This window comes from Procambarus clarkii, chromosome 2 (genome assembly GCF_040958095.1).
Source record: "Procambarus clarkii isolate CNS0578487 chromosome 2, FALCON_Pclarkii_2.0, whole genome shotgun sequence".
Taxonomy (NCBI): domain Eukaryota; kingdom Metazoa; phylum Arthropoda; class Malacostraca; order Decapoda; family Cambaridae; genus Procambarus; species Procambarus clarkii.
The window spans coordinates 11,897,819-11,912,156 of NC_091151.1; positions in this window are offsets into that span (position 1 = coordinate 11,897,819).

The window sequence follows — 14,338 nt, forward strand, 5'->3', positions numbered from 1 at the left end:
TGTAGGTCACGGTGTCTATATTTGTGCATCTGTATGTCACGGTGTCTATATTTGTGCATCTTTAGGTCACAGTGCCTATATTTGTGCATCTGAAGCTCACAGTATCTATATTTGTGCATCTGTTGGTCAAATTATCTATATTTGTGCATTTGTAAGTCACGGTGTCTATATTTGTGCATCTGTAGGTTATAGTGTCTATATTTGTGCATCTGTAGGTCACGGTATCTATATTTGTGCATCTGTAGGTTACAGTGTCTGTATTTGTGCATCTGTAGGTCACAATATCTATATTTGTGCATCTGTAGGTCACAGTATCTATATTTGTGCATCTTTAGGTCACAGTGTCAATATTTGAACAGCTGTAGGTCAATGTGTCTATATTTGTGCATCTGTAGGTCACGGTGTTTATATTTGTGCATCTGTAGGTTACAGTGTCTATATTTGTGCATCTGTAGGTCACAGTGTCTATATATGTGTGCGTCTGTAGGTCACGGTGTCTATATTAAGGAATCTATGTGTCACGATGTATTTATATTTCTGCATCTGTAGGTCACGGTGTCTATATTTGTGCATCTGTATGTCACGGAGTCTATATTTGTGCATCTGTGTGTCACGGTGTCTATATTTGTGCATCTGTATGTCACGGTGTCTATATTTGTGCATCTGTAGGTCACAGTATCTATATTTGTGCATCTGTTTTTAACAGTATCTATATTTGTGCATCTGTAGGTCACGGTGTCTATATTTGTGCATCTGTATGTCACGGTGTCAATATTTGTGCATCTTTAGGTCACAGTGTCTATATTTGTTCATCTGAAGCTCACAGTATCTATATTTGTGCATCTGTAGGTCAAATTATATATATTTCTGCATTTGTAAGTCACGGTGTCTATATTTGTGCATCTGTAGGTTATAGTGTCTATATTTGTGCATCTGTAGGTCACGGTATCTATATTTGTGCATCTGTAGGTAACAGTGTGTATACTTGTGCATCTGTAGGTTACGGAGTCTATATTTGTGCATCTGTAGGTTAGAGTGTCTATATTTGTGCATCTGTAGGTCACAATATCTATATTTGTGCATCTGTAGGTAACAGTATCTATATTTGTGCATCTGTTTGTCACAGTGTCAATATTTGAACAGTTGTAGGTCAAAGTGTCTATATTTGTGCATCTGTAGGTCACGGTGTTTATATTTGTGCATCTGAAGGTTACACTGTTTAAATTTGTGCATCTGTAGGTCACAATGTCGATATATGTGTGCATCTGTAGGTCACAATGTCGATATATGTGTGCATCTGTAGGTCACGGTGTCTATATTTAGGCATCTGTAGGTCACGGTGTCTATATTTGTGCATCTGTAGGTAACGGTGTCTATATTTGTGCATCTGTATGTCACGGTGTCTATATTTGTGCATCTGTGTGTCACGGTGTCTATATTTGTGCATCTGTAGGTCACGGTGTCAATAATTGTGCATCAGTAGGTCACGGTGTCAATATTTGTGCAATTGTAGGTCATATTGTCTATATTCGTGCATCTGTGAGTCACAGTATATATATATTTGCATCTGTAGATCAGAGTCTATATTTGTGCATCTGTAGGTCACAGTGTCTATATTTGTGCAACTGTAGGTCACAGTGTCTATATTTGTGCATCTGTAGGTCACGGTGTCTACATTTGTGCATCTGTAGGTCACGGTGTCTATATTTGTGCATCTGTAGGTCACAATGTCTATGTTTGTGCATCTGCAGGTCACAGTGTCTATATTTGTGCATCTGTATGTCAAAGTATCTATATTTGTGCATCTGTAGGTCGCGGTGTCTTTATTTGTGCATCTGTAGGTCACAGTGTCTATATTCGTGCGTCTGTAGGTCACAATATATATATTTGTGCATCTGAAGGCCACAGTATCTATATTTATGCATCTGTAGGTCACAGTGTCTATATTTGAGCAGCTGTAGGTCACAGTGTCTATATTTGTGCATCTGTAGGTAACAGTGTCTATATTTGTACATCTGTAGGTCACAGAGTCGATATATGTGTGCATCTGTAGGTCACAGTGTCTATATTTAGGCATCTGTTGGTAACAGTGTGTCTATATTTGTGCATCTGTAGGTCACGGTGTCTATATTTGTGCATCTGTATGTCACGGTGTCTATATTTGTGCATCTGTGTGTCACGGTGTCTATATTTGTGTATCAGTATGTCACGGTATCTATATTTTGCATCTGTAGGTTACAGTATCTATATTTGTGCATCTATATGTCACGGTGTCTATATTTGTGCATCTGTAGATCACAGTGTCTATATTTGTGCATCTGTAGGTCACGGTATCTATATTTGTGCATCTTTGGGTCATGGTGTGTATATTTGTGCATCTGTAGGTCACAGTGTCAATATTTGAACAGCTGTAGGTCAATGTGTCTATATTTGTGCCTCTGTAGGTCACGGTGTTAATATTTGTGCACCTGTAGGTTACAGTGTCTATATTTGTGCATCTGTAGGTCACAGTGTCTATATATGTGTGCGTCTGTAGATCACGGTGTCTATATTTAGGAATCTATATGTCAGGTTGTATTTATATTTGTGCGTCTGTAGGTCACAGTGTTTATATTTGTGATTCTGTATGTCACGGAGTCTATATTTGTGCATCTGTGTGTCACGGTGTCTATATTTGTGCATCTGTATGTCACGGTGTCTATATTTGAGCATCTGTAGGTTACAGTATCTATATTTGTGCATCTGTTGGTAACAGTATCTATATTTGTGCATCTGTAGGTCACGGTGTCTATATTTGTGCATCTGTGTGTCACGGTGTCTATATTTGTGCATCTTTAGGTCACAGTGTCTATATTTGTGCATCTGAAGCTCACAGTATCTATATTTGTGCATCTGTTGGTCAAATTATCTATATTTGTGCATTTGTAAGTCACGGTGTCTATATTTGTGCATCTGTAGGTCATAGTGTCTATATTTGTGCATCTGTAGGTCACGGTATCTTTATTTGTGCATCTGTAGGTTACAGTGTCTGTATTTGTGCATCTGTAGGTCACAATATCTATATTTGTGCATCTGTAGGTCACAGTATCTATATTTGTGCATCTGTAGGTCACAGTGTCAATATTTGAACAGCTGTAGGTCAATGTGTCTATATTTGTGCATCTGTAGGTCACGGTGTTTATATTTGTGCATCTGTAGGTTACAGTGTCTATATTTGTGCATCTGTAGGTCACAGTGTCTATATATGTGTGCGTCTGTAGGTCACGGTGTCTATATTAAGGAATCTATGTGTCACGATGTATTTATATTTCTGCATCTGTAGGTCACGGTGTCTATATTTGTGCATCTGTATGTCACGGAGTCTATATTTGTGCATCTGTAGGTCACAGTATCTATATTTGTGCATCTGTTGGTAACAGTATCTATATTTGTGCATCTGTAGGTCACGGTGTCCATATTTGTGCATCTGTATGTCACGGTGTCTATATTTGTGCATCTTTAGGTCACAGTGTCTTTATTTGTTCATCTGAAGCTCACAGTATCTATATTTGTGCATCTGTAAGTCAAATTATCTATATTTCTGCATTTGTAAGTCACGGTGTCTATATTTGTGCATCTGTAGGTTATAGTGTCTATATTTGTGCATCTGAAGGTCACGGTATCAATATTTGTGCATCTGTAGGTCACGGTGTGTATACTTGTGCATCTGTAGGTTACGGAGTCTATATTTGTGCATCTGTAGGTTAGAGTGTCTATTTTTGTGCATCTTTAGGTCACAATATCTATATTTGTGCATCTGTAGGTAACAGTATCTATATTTGTGCATCTGTAGGTCACAGTGTCAATATTTGAACAGTTGTAGGTCAAAGTGTCTATATTTGTGCATCTGTAGGTCACGGTGTTTATATTTGTGCATCTGTAGGTTACACTGTTTATATTTGTGCATCTGTAGGTCACAATGTCGATATATGTGTGCATCTGTAGGTCACGGTGTCTATATTTAGGCATCTGTAGGTCACGGTGTCTATATTTGTGCATCTGTAGGTCACAGTGTCTATATTTGTGCAACTGTAGGTCACAGTGTCTATATTTGTGCATCTCTAGGTCACGGTGTCTACATTTGTGCATCTGTAGGTCACGGTGTCTATATTTGTGCATCTGTAGGTCACGGTGTCAATATTTGTGCAACTGTAGGTCACAGTGTCTATATTTGTGCATCTGTATGTCAAAGTATCTATATTTGTGCATCTGTAGGTCGCGGTGTCTCTATTTGAGCATCTGTAGATCACGGTGTCTATATTTGTGCATCTGTAGGTCACAGTGTCTATATTTGTGCATCTGTAGGTCACAATATATATATTTGAGCATCTGTAGGCCACAGTATCTATATTTATGCATCTGTTGGTCACAGTGTCTATATTTGAGCAGCTGTAGGTCACAGTGTCTATATTTGTGCATCTGTAGGTAACAGTGTCTATATTTGTACATCTGTAGGTCACAAAGTCGATATATGTGTGCATCTGTAGACAACAGTGTCTATATTTAGGCATCTGTTCGTAACAGTGTGTCTATATTTGTGCATCTGTAGGTCACGGTGTCTATATTTGTGCATCTGTATGTCACGGTGTCTATATTTGTGCATCTGTGTGTCACGGTGTCTATATTTGTGCATCTGTATGTCACGGTATCTATATTTGTGCATCTGTAGGTTACAGTATCTATATTTGTGCATCTGTAGGTAACAGTATCTATATTTGTGCATCTGTAGGTCACGGTGTCTATATTTGTGCATCTGTATGTCACGGTGTCTATATATGTGCATCTGTAGGTCACAGTGTCTATATTTGTGCATCTGTAGGTCACGGTATCTATATTTGTGCATCTGTGGGTCATGGTGTGTATATTTGTGCATCTGTAGGTTACGGAGTCTATATTTGTGCATCTGTAAGTTACAGTGTCTATATTTGTGCATCTGTAGGTCACAATATCTATATTTGTGCATCTGTAGGTCACAGTATCTATATTTGTGCATCTGTAGGTCACAGTGTCAATATTTGAACAGCTGTAGGTCAATGTGTCTATATTTGTGCCTCTGTAGGTCACGGTGTTTATATTTGTGCACCTGTAGGTTACAGTGTCTATATTTGTGCATCTGTAGGTCACAGTGTCTATATTTGTGCAACTGTAGGTCACAGTGTCTATATTTGTGCATCTGTTGGTCACGGTGTCTATATTTGTGCATCTGTAGGTCACGGTGTCTATATTTGTGCATCTTTAGGTCACAGTGTCTATGTTTGTGCATCTGCAGGTCACAGTGTCTATATTTGTGCATCTGTATGTCAAAGTATCTATATTTGTGCATCTCTAGGTCGCGGTGTCAATATTTGTGCATCTGTAGATCACGGTGTCTATATTTGTGCATCTGTAGGGCACACTGTCTATATTTGTGCATCTGTAGGTCACAATGTATATATTTGTGCATCTGTAGGTCACAGTATCTATATTTATACATCTGTAGGTCACAGTGTCTATATTTGTGCATCTGTAGGTAACAGTGTCTATATTTAAGCATCTGTAGGTCACAATGTCGATATATATGTGCATCTGTAGGTCACGGTGTCTATATTTAGGCATCTGTAGGTCACGGTGTGTCTATATTTGTGCATCTGTAGGTAAAGGTGTCTATATTTGTGCATCTGTATGTCACTTTGTCTATATTTGTACATCTGTGTGTCACGGTGTCTATATTTGTGCATCTGTATGTCACGGTATCTATATTTGTGCATCTGTAGGTTACAGTATCTATATTTGCGCATCTGTAGGTAACAGTATCTATATTTGTGCATCTGTAGGTCACGGTATCTATATATGTGCATCTGTATGTCACGGTGTCTATACTTGTGCATCTGTAGGTCACAGTGTCTATATTTGTGAATCTGAAGCTCACAGTATCTATATTTGTGCATCTGTAGGTCAAATTATCTATATTTGTGCATTTGTAAGTCACGGTGTCTATAATTGTGCATCTGTAAGTTATAGTGTCTATATTTGTGCATCTGTAGGTCACAGTATCTATATTTGTGCATCTGTAGGTCACGGTGTGTATATTTGTGCATCTGTAGGTTACGGAGTCTATATTTGTGCATCTGTAGGTAACAGTGTCTATATTTGTGCATCTGTAGGTCACAATATCTATATTTTTGCATCTGTAGGTCACAGTATCTATATTTGTGCATCTGTAGGTCACAGTTTCAATATTTGAACAGCTGTAGGTCAATGTGTCTATATTGGTGCATCTGTAGGTCACGGTGTTTATATTTTTGCATCTTTAGGTTACAGTGTCTATATTTGTGCATCTGTCTTTCACAGTGTCTATATATGTGTTGCGTCTGTAGGTCACGGTGTCTATATTTAGGAATCTATATGTCACGCTGTATCTATATTAGTGCATCTGTAGGTCACGGTGTCTATATTTGTGCATCTGTATGTCACGGTGTCTATATTTGTGCCTCTGTAGGTCACGGTGTCTATATTTGTGCATCTGTATGTCACGGTGTCTATATTTGTGCATCTTTAGGTCACAGTGTCTATATTTATGCATCTGAAGCTCACAGTATCTATATTTGTGCATCTGTAGGTCAAATTATCTATATTTGTGCATTTGTAAGTCCCGGTGTCTATATTTGTGCATCTGTAGGTTATAGTGTCTATATTTGTGCATCTGTAGGTCACTGTATCTATATTTGTGCATCTGTAGGTCACGGTGTGTATATTTGTGCATCTGTAGGTTACGGAGTCGATATTTGTGCATCTGTAGGTTAGAGTGTCTATATTTGTGCATCGGTAGGTTATAGTGTCTATATTTTTGCATCTGTAGGTCACGGTATCTATATTTGTGCATCTGTAGGTCATTGTGTGTACATTTGTGCATCTGTAGGTTACGGAGTCTATATTTATGCATCTGTAGGTTACAGTGTCTGTATTTGTGCATCTGTAGGTCACAATATCTGTATTTGTGCATCTGTAGGTCACAGTATCTATATTTGTGCATCTGTAGGTCACAGTGTCAATATTTGAACAGCTGTAGGTCAGTGTGTCTATATTTGTGCATCTGTAGGTCACGGTGTTTATATTTGTGCATCTGTAGGTTACAGTGTCTATATTTGTGCATCTGTAGGTAACAGTGTCTATATATGTGTGCGTCTGTAGGTCACGGTGTCTATATTTAGGAATCTATATGTCACGATGTATTTATATTTCTGCATCTGTAGGTCACGGTGTCTATATTTGTGCATCTGTATGTCACAGAGTCTATATTTGTGCATCTGTGTGTCACGGTGTCTATATTTGTGCATCTGTATGTCACGGTGTCTATATTTGTGCATCTGTAGGTCACAGTATCTATATTTGTGCATCTGTAGGTCAGGGTGTCTATATTTGTGCTTCTGTTGGTTACACTGTTTAAATTTGTGCATCTGTAGGTCACAATGTCGATATATGTGTGCATCTGTAGGTCACGGTGTCTATATTTAGGCATCTGTAGGTCACGGTGTCTATATTTGTGCATCTGTAGGTAACGGTGTCTATATTTGTGCATCTGTATGTCACGGTGTCTATATTTGTGCATCTGTGTGTCACGGTGTCTATATTTGTGCATCTGTAGGTCACGGTGTCAATAATTGTGCATCAGTAGGTCACGGTGTCAATATTTGTGCAATTGTAGGTCACATTGTCTATATTCGTGCATCTGTGAGTCACAGTATATATATATTTGCATCTGTAGATCAGAGTCTATATTTGTGCATCTGTAGGTCACAGTGTCTATATTTGTGCAACTGTAGGTCAGAGTGTCTATATTTGTGCATCTGTAGGTCACGGTGTCTACATTTGTGCATCTGTAGGTCACGGTGTCTATATTTGTGCATCTGCAGGTCACAATGTCTATGTTTGTGCATCTGCAGGTCACAGTGTCTATATTTGTGCATCTGTATGTCAAAGAATCTATATTTGTCCATCTGTAGGACGCGGTGTCTATATTTGTGCATCTGTAGGTCACAGTGTCTATATTCGTGCGTCTGTAGGTCACAATATATATATTTGTGCATCTGTAGGCCACAGTATCTATATTTATGCATCTATAGGTCACAGTGTCTATATTTGAGCAGCTGTAGGTCACAGTGTCTATATTTGTGCATCTGTAGGTAACAGTGTCTATATTTGAGCATCTGTAGGTCACAAAGTCGATATATGTGTGCATCTGTAGGTCACAGTGTCTATATTTAGGCATCTGTTGGTAACAGTGTGTCTATATTTGTGCATCTGTAGGTCACGGTGTCTATATTTGTGCATCTGTATGTCACGGTGTCTATATTTTTGCATCTGTGTGTCACGGTGTCTATATTTGTGTATCAGTATGTCACGGTATCTATATTTTCATCTGTAGGTTACAGTATCTATATTTGTGCATCTGTAGGTAACAGTATCTATATTTGTGCATCTGTAGGTCACGGTGTCTATATTTGTGCATCTGTATGTCATGGTGTCTATATTTGTGCATCTGTAGATCACAGTGTCTATATTTGTGCATCTGTAGGTCACGGTATCTATATTTGTGCATCTTTGGGTCATGGTGTGTATATTTGTGCATCTGTAGGTTACGGAGTCTATATTTGTGCATCTGTAGGTTACAGTGTCTATATTTGTGAATCTGTAGGTCACAATATCTATATTTGTGCATCTGTAGGTCACAGTATCTATATTTGTGCATCTGTAGGTCACAGTGTCAATATTTGAACAGCTGTAGGTCAATGTGTCTATATTTGTGCCTCTGTAGGTCACGGTGTTTATATTTGTGCACCTGTAGGTTACAGTGTCTATATTTGTGCATCTGTCGGTCACAGTGTCTATATATGTGTGCGTCTGTAGATCACGGTGTCTATATTTAGGAATCTATATGTCAGGTTGTATTTATATTTGTGCTTCTGTAGGTCACAGTGTCTATATTTGTGATTCTGTATGTCACGGAGTCTATATTTGTGCATCTGTGTGTCACGGTGTCTATATTTGTGCATCTGTATGTCATGGTGTCTATATTTGAGCATCTGTAGGTTACAGTATCTATATTTCTGCATCTGTTCGTAACAGTATCTATATTTGTGCATCTGTAGGTCACGGTGTCTATATTTGTGCATCTGTATGTCACGGTGTCTATATTTGTGCATCTTTAGGTTACAGTGTCTATATTTGTGCATCTGAAGCTCACAGTATCTATATTTGTGCATCTGTTGGTCAAATTATCTATATTTGTGCATTTGTAAGTCACGGTGTCTATATTTGTGCATCTGTAGGTTATAGTGTTTATATTTGTGCATCTGTAGGTCACGGTATCTATATTTGTGCATCTGTAGGTTACAGTGTCTGTATTTGTGCATCTGTAGGTCACAATATCTATATTTGTGCATCTGTAGGTCACAGTATCTATATTTGTGCATCTGTAGGTCACAGTGTCAATATTTGAACAGCTGTAGGTCAATGTGTCTATATTTGTGCATCTGTAGGTCACGGTGTTTATATTTGTGCTTCTGTAGGTTACAGTGTCTATATTTGTGCATCTGTAGGTCACAGTGTCTATATATGTGTGCGTCTGTAGGTCACGGTGTCTATATTTAGGAATCAATATGTCACGATGTATTTATATTTCTGCATCTGTAGGTCACGGTGTCTATATTTGTGCATCTGTATGTCACGGAGTCTATATTTGTGCATCTGTAGGTCACAGTATCTATATTTGTGCATCTGTTGGTAACAGTATCTATATTTGTGCATCTGTAGGTCACGGTGTCTATATTTGTGCATCTGTATGTCACGGTGTCTATATTTGTGCATCTTTAGGTCACAGTGTCTTTATTTGTTCATCTGAAGCTCACAGTATCTATATTTGTGCATCTGTAGGTCAAATTATCTATATTTCTGCATTTGTAAGTCACGGTGTCTATATTTGTGCATCTGTAGGTTATAGTGTCTATATTTGTGCATCTGTAGGTCACGGTATCTATATTTGTGCATCTGTAGGTCACGGTGTGTATACTTGTGCATCTGTAGGTTACGGAGTCTATATTTGTGCATCTGTAGGTTAGAGTGTCTATATTTGTGCATCTGTAGGTCACAATATCTATATTTGTGCATCTGTAGGTCACAGTATCTATATTTGTGCATCTGTAGGTCACAGTGTCAATATTTGAACAGTTGTAGGTCAAAGTGTCTATATTTGTGCATCTGTAGGTCACGGTGTTTATATTTGTGCATCTGTAGGTTACACTGTTTATATTTGTGCATCTGTAGGTCACAATGTCGATATATGTGTGCATCTTTAGGTCACGGTGTCTATATTTAGGCATCTGTAGGTCACGGTGTCTATATTTGTGCATCTGTAGGTAACGGTGTCTATATTTGTGCATCTGTACGTCACGGTGTCTATATTTGTGCATCTGTGTGTCACGGTGTCTATATTTGTGCATCTGTAGGTCACGGTGTCAATAATTGTGCATCAGTAGGTCACGGTGTCAATATTTGTGCAATTGTAGGTCACATTGTCTATATTCGTGCATCTGTGAGTCACAGTATATATATATTTGCATCTGTAGATCAGTGTCTATATTTGTGCATCTGTAGGTCACAGTGTCTATATTTGTGCAACTGTAGGTCACAGTGTCTATATTTGTGCATCTGTAGGTCACGGTGTCTACATTTGTGCATCTGTAGGTCACGGTGTCTATATTTGTGCATCTGTAGGTCACAATGTCTATGTTTGTGCATCTGCAGGTCACAGTGTCTATATTTGTGCATCTGTATGTCAAAGTATCTATATTTGTGCATCTGTAGGTCGCGGTGTCTCTATTTGAGCATCTGTAGGTTACGGTGTCTATATTTGTGCATCTGTAGGTCACAGTGTCTATATTTGTGCATCTGTAGGTCACAATATATATATTTGAGCATCTGTAGGCCACAGTGTCTATATTTGTGCATCTGTAGGTCACAAAGTCGATATATGTGTGCTCTGTAGGTCACAGTGTCTATATTTAGGCATCTGTTCGTAACAGTGTGTCTATATTTGTGCATCTGTAGGTCACGGTGTCTATATTTGTGCATCTGTATGTCACGGTGTCTATATTTGTGCATCTGTGTGTCACGGTGTCTATATTTGTGCATCTGTATGTCACGGTATCTATATTTGTGCATCTGTAGGTTACAGTATCTATATTTGTGCATCTGTAGGTAACAGTATCTATATTTGTGCATCTGTAGGTCACGGTGTCTATATTTGTGCATCTGTATGTCACGGTGTCTATATATGTGCATCTGTAGGTCACAGTGTCTATATTTGTGCATCTGTAGGTCACGGTATCTATATTTGTGCATCTGTGGGTCATGGTGTGTATATTTGTGCATCTGTAGGTTACGGAGTCTATATTTGTGCATCTGTAGGTTACAGTGTCTATATTTGTGCATCTGTAGGTCACAATATCTATATTTGTGCATCTGTAGGTCACAGTATCTATATTTGTGTATCTGTAGGTCACAGTGTCAATATTTGAACAGCTGTAGGTCAATGTGTCTATATTTGTGCCTCTGTAGGTCACGGTGTTTATATTTGTGCACCTGTAGGTTACAGTGTCTATATTTGTGCATCTGTAGGTCACAGTGTCTATATTTGTGCAACTGTAGGTCACAGTGTCTATATTTGTGCATCTGTAGGTCACGGTGTCTATATTTGTGCATCTTTAGGTCACAGTGTCTATGTTTGTGCATCTGCAGGTCACAGTGTCTATATTTGTGTATCTGTATGTCAAAGTATCTATATTTGTGCATCTCTAGGTCGCGGTGTCAATATTTGTGCATCTGTATGTCACGGTGTCTATATTTGTGCATCTGTGTGTCACGGTGTCTATATTTGTGTATCAGTATGTCACGGTATCTATATTTTGCATCTGTAGGTTACAGTATCTATATTTGTGCATCTATATGTCACGGTGTCTATATTTGTGCATCTGTAGATCACAGTGTCTATATTTGTGCATCTGTAGGTCACGGTATCTATATTTGTGCATCTTTGGGTTTTGGTGTGTATATTTGTGCATCTGTAGGTCACAGTGTCAATATTTGAACAGCTGTAGGTCAATGTGTCTATATTTGTGCTTCTGTAGGTCACGGTGTTTATATTTGTGCACCTGTAGGTTACAGTGTCTATATTTGTGCATCTGTAGGTCACAGTGTCTATATATGTGTGCGTCTGTAGATCACGGTGTCTATATTTAGGAATCTATATGTCAGGTTGTATTTATATTTGTGCGTCTGTAGGTCACAGTGTCTATATTTGTGATTCTGTATGTCACGGAGTCTATATTTGTGCATCTGTGTGTCACGGTGTCTATATTTGTGCATCTGTATGTCACGGTGTCTATATTTGAGCATCTGTAGGTTACAGTATCTATATTTGTGCATCTGTTGGTAACAGTATCTATATTTGTGCATCTGTAGGTCACGGTGTCTATATTTGTGCATCTGTATGTCACGGTGTCTATATTTGTGCATCTTTAGGTCACAGTGTCTATATTTGTGCATCTGAAGCTCACAGTATCTATATTTGTGCATCTGTTGGTCAAATTATCTATATTTGTGCATTTGTAAGTCACGGTGTCTATATTTGTGCATCTGTAGGTTATAGTGTCTATATTTGTGCATCTGTAGGTCACGGTATCTATATTTGTGCATCTGTAGGTTACAGTGTCTGTATTTGTGCATCTGTAGGTCACAATATCTATATTTGTGCATCTGTAGGTCACAGTATCTATATTTGTGCATCTGTAGGTCACAGTGTCAATATTTGAACAGCTGTAGGTCAATGTGTCTATATTTGTGCATCTGTAGGTCACGGTGTTTATATTTGTGCATCTGTAGGTTACAGTGTCTATATTTGTGCATCTGTAGGTCACAGTGTCTATATATGTGTGCGTCTGTAGGTCACGGTGTCTATATTAAGGAATCTATGTGTCACGATGTATTTATATTTCTGCATCTGTAGGTCACGGTGTCTATATTTGTGCATCTGTATGTCACGGAGTCTATATTTGTGCATCTGTAGGTCACAGTATCTATATTTGTGCATCTGTTGGTAACAGTATCTATATTTGTGCAACTGTAGGTCACGGTGTCCATATTTGTGCATCTGTATGTCACGGTGTCTATATTTGTGCATCTTTAGGTCACAGTGTCTTTATTTGTTCATCTGAAGCTCACAGTATCTATATTTGTGCATCTGTAAGTCAAATTATCTATATTTGTGCATTTGTAAGTCACGGTGTCTATATTTGTGCATCTGTAGGTTATAGTGTCTATATTTGTGCATCTGTAGGTCACGGTATCTATATTTGTGCATCTGTAGGTTACAGTGTCTGTATTTGTGCATCTGTAGGTCACAATATCTATATTTGTGCATCTGTAGGTCACAGTATCTATATTTGTGCATCTGTAGGTCACAGTGTCAATATTTGAACAGTTGTAGGTCAAAGTGTCTATATTTGTGCATCTGTAGGTCACGGTGTTTATATTTGTGCATCTGTAGGTTACACTGTTTATATTTGTGCATCTGTAGGTCACAATGTCGATATGTGTGCATCTGTAGGTCACGGTGTCTATATTTAGGCATCTGTAGGTCACGGTGTCTATATTTGTGCATCTGTAGGTAACGGTGTCTATATTTGTGCATCTGTATGTCACGGTGTCTATATTTGTGCATCTGTGTGTCACGGTGTCTATATTTGTGCATCTGTAGGTCACGGTGTCAATAATTGTGCATCAGTAGGTCACGGTGTCAATATTTGTGCAACTGTAGGTCACAATGTCTATGTTTGTGCATCTGCAGGTCACAGTGTCTATATTTGTGCATCTGTATGTCAAAGTATCTATATTTGTGCATCTGTAGGTCGCGGTGTCTCTATTTGAGCATCTGTAGGTCACGGTGTCTATATTTGTGCATCTGTAGGTCACAGTGTCTATATTTGTGCATCTGTAGGTCACAATATATATATTTGAGCATCTGTAGGCCACAGTATCTATATTTATGCATCTGTTGGTCACAGTGTCTATATTTGAGCAGCTGTAGGTCACAGTGTCTATATTTGTGCATCTGTAGGTAACAGTGTCTATATTTGTACATCTGTAGGTCACAAAGTCGATATATGTGTGCATCTGTAGGTCACAGTGTCTATATTTAGGCATCTGTTCGTAACAGTGTGTCTATATTTGTGCATCTGTAGGTCACGGTGTCTATATTTGTGCA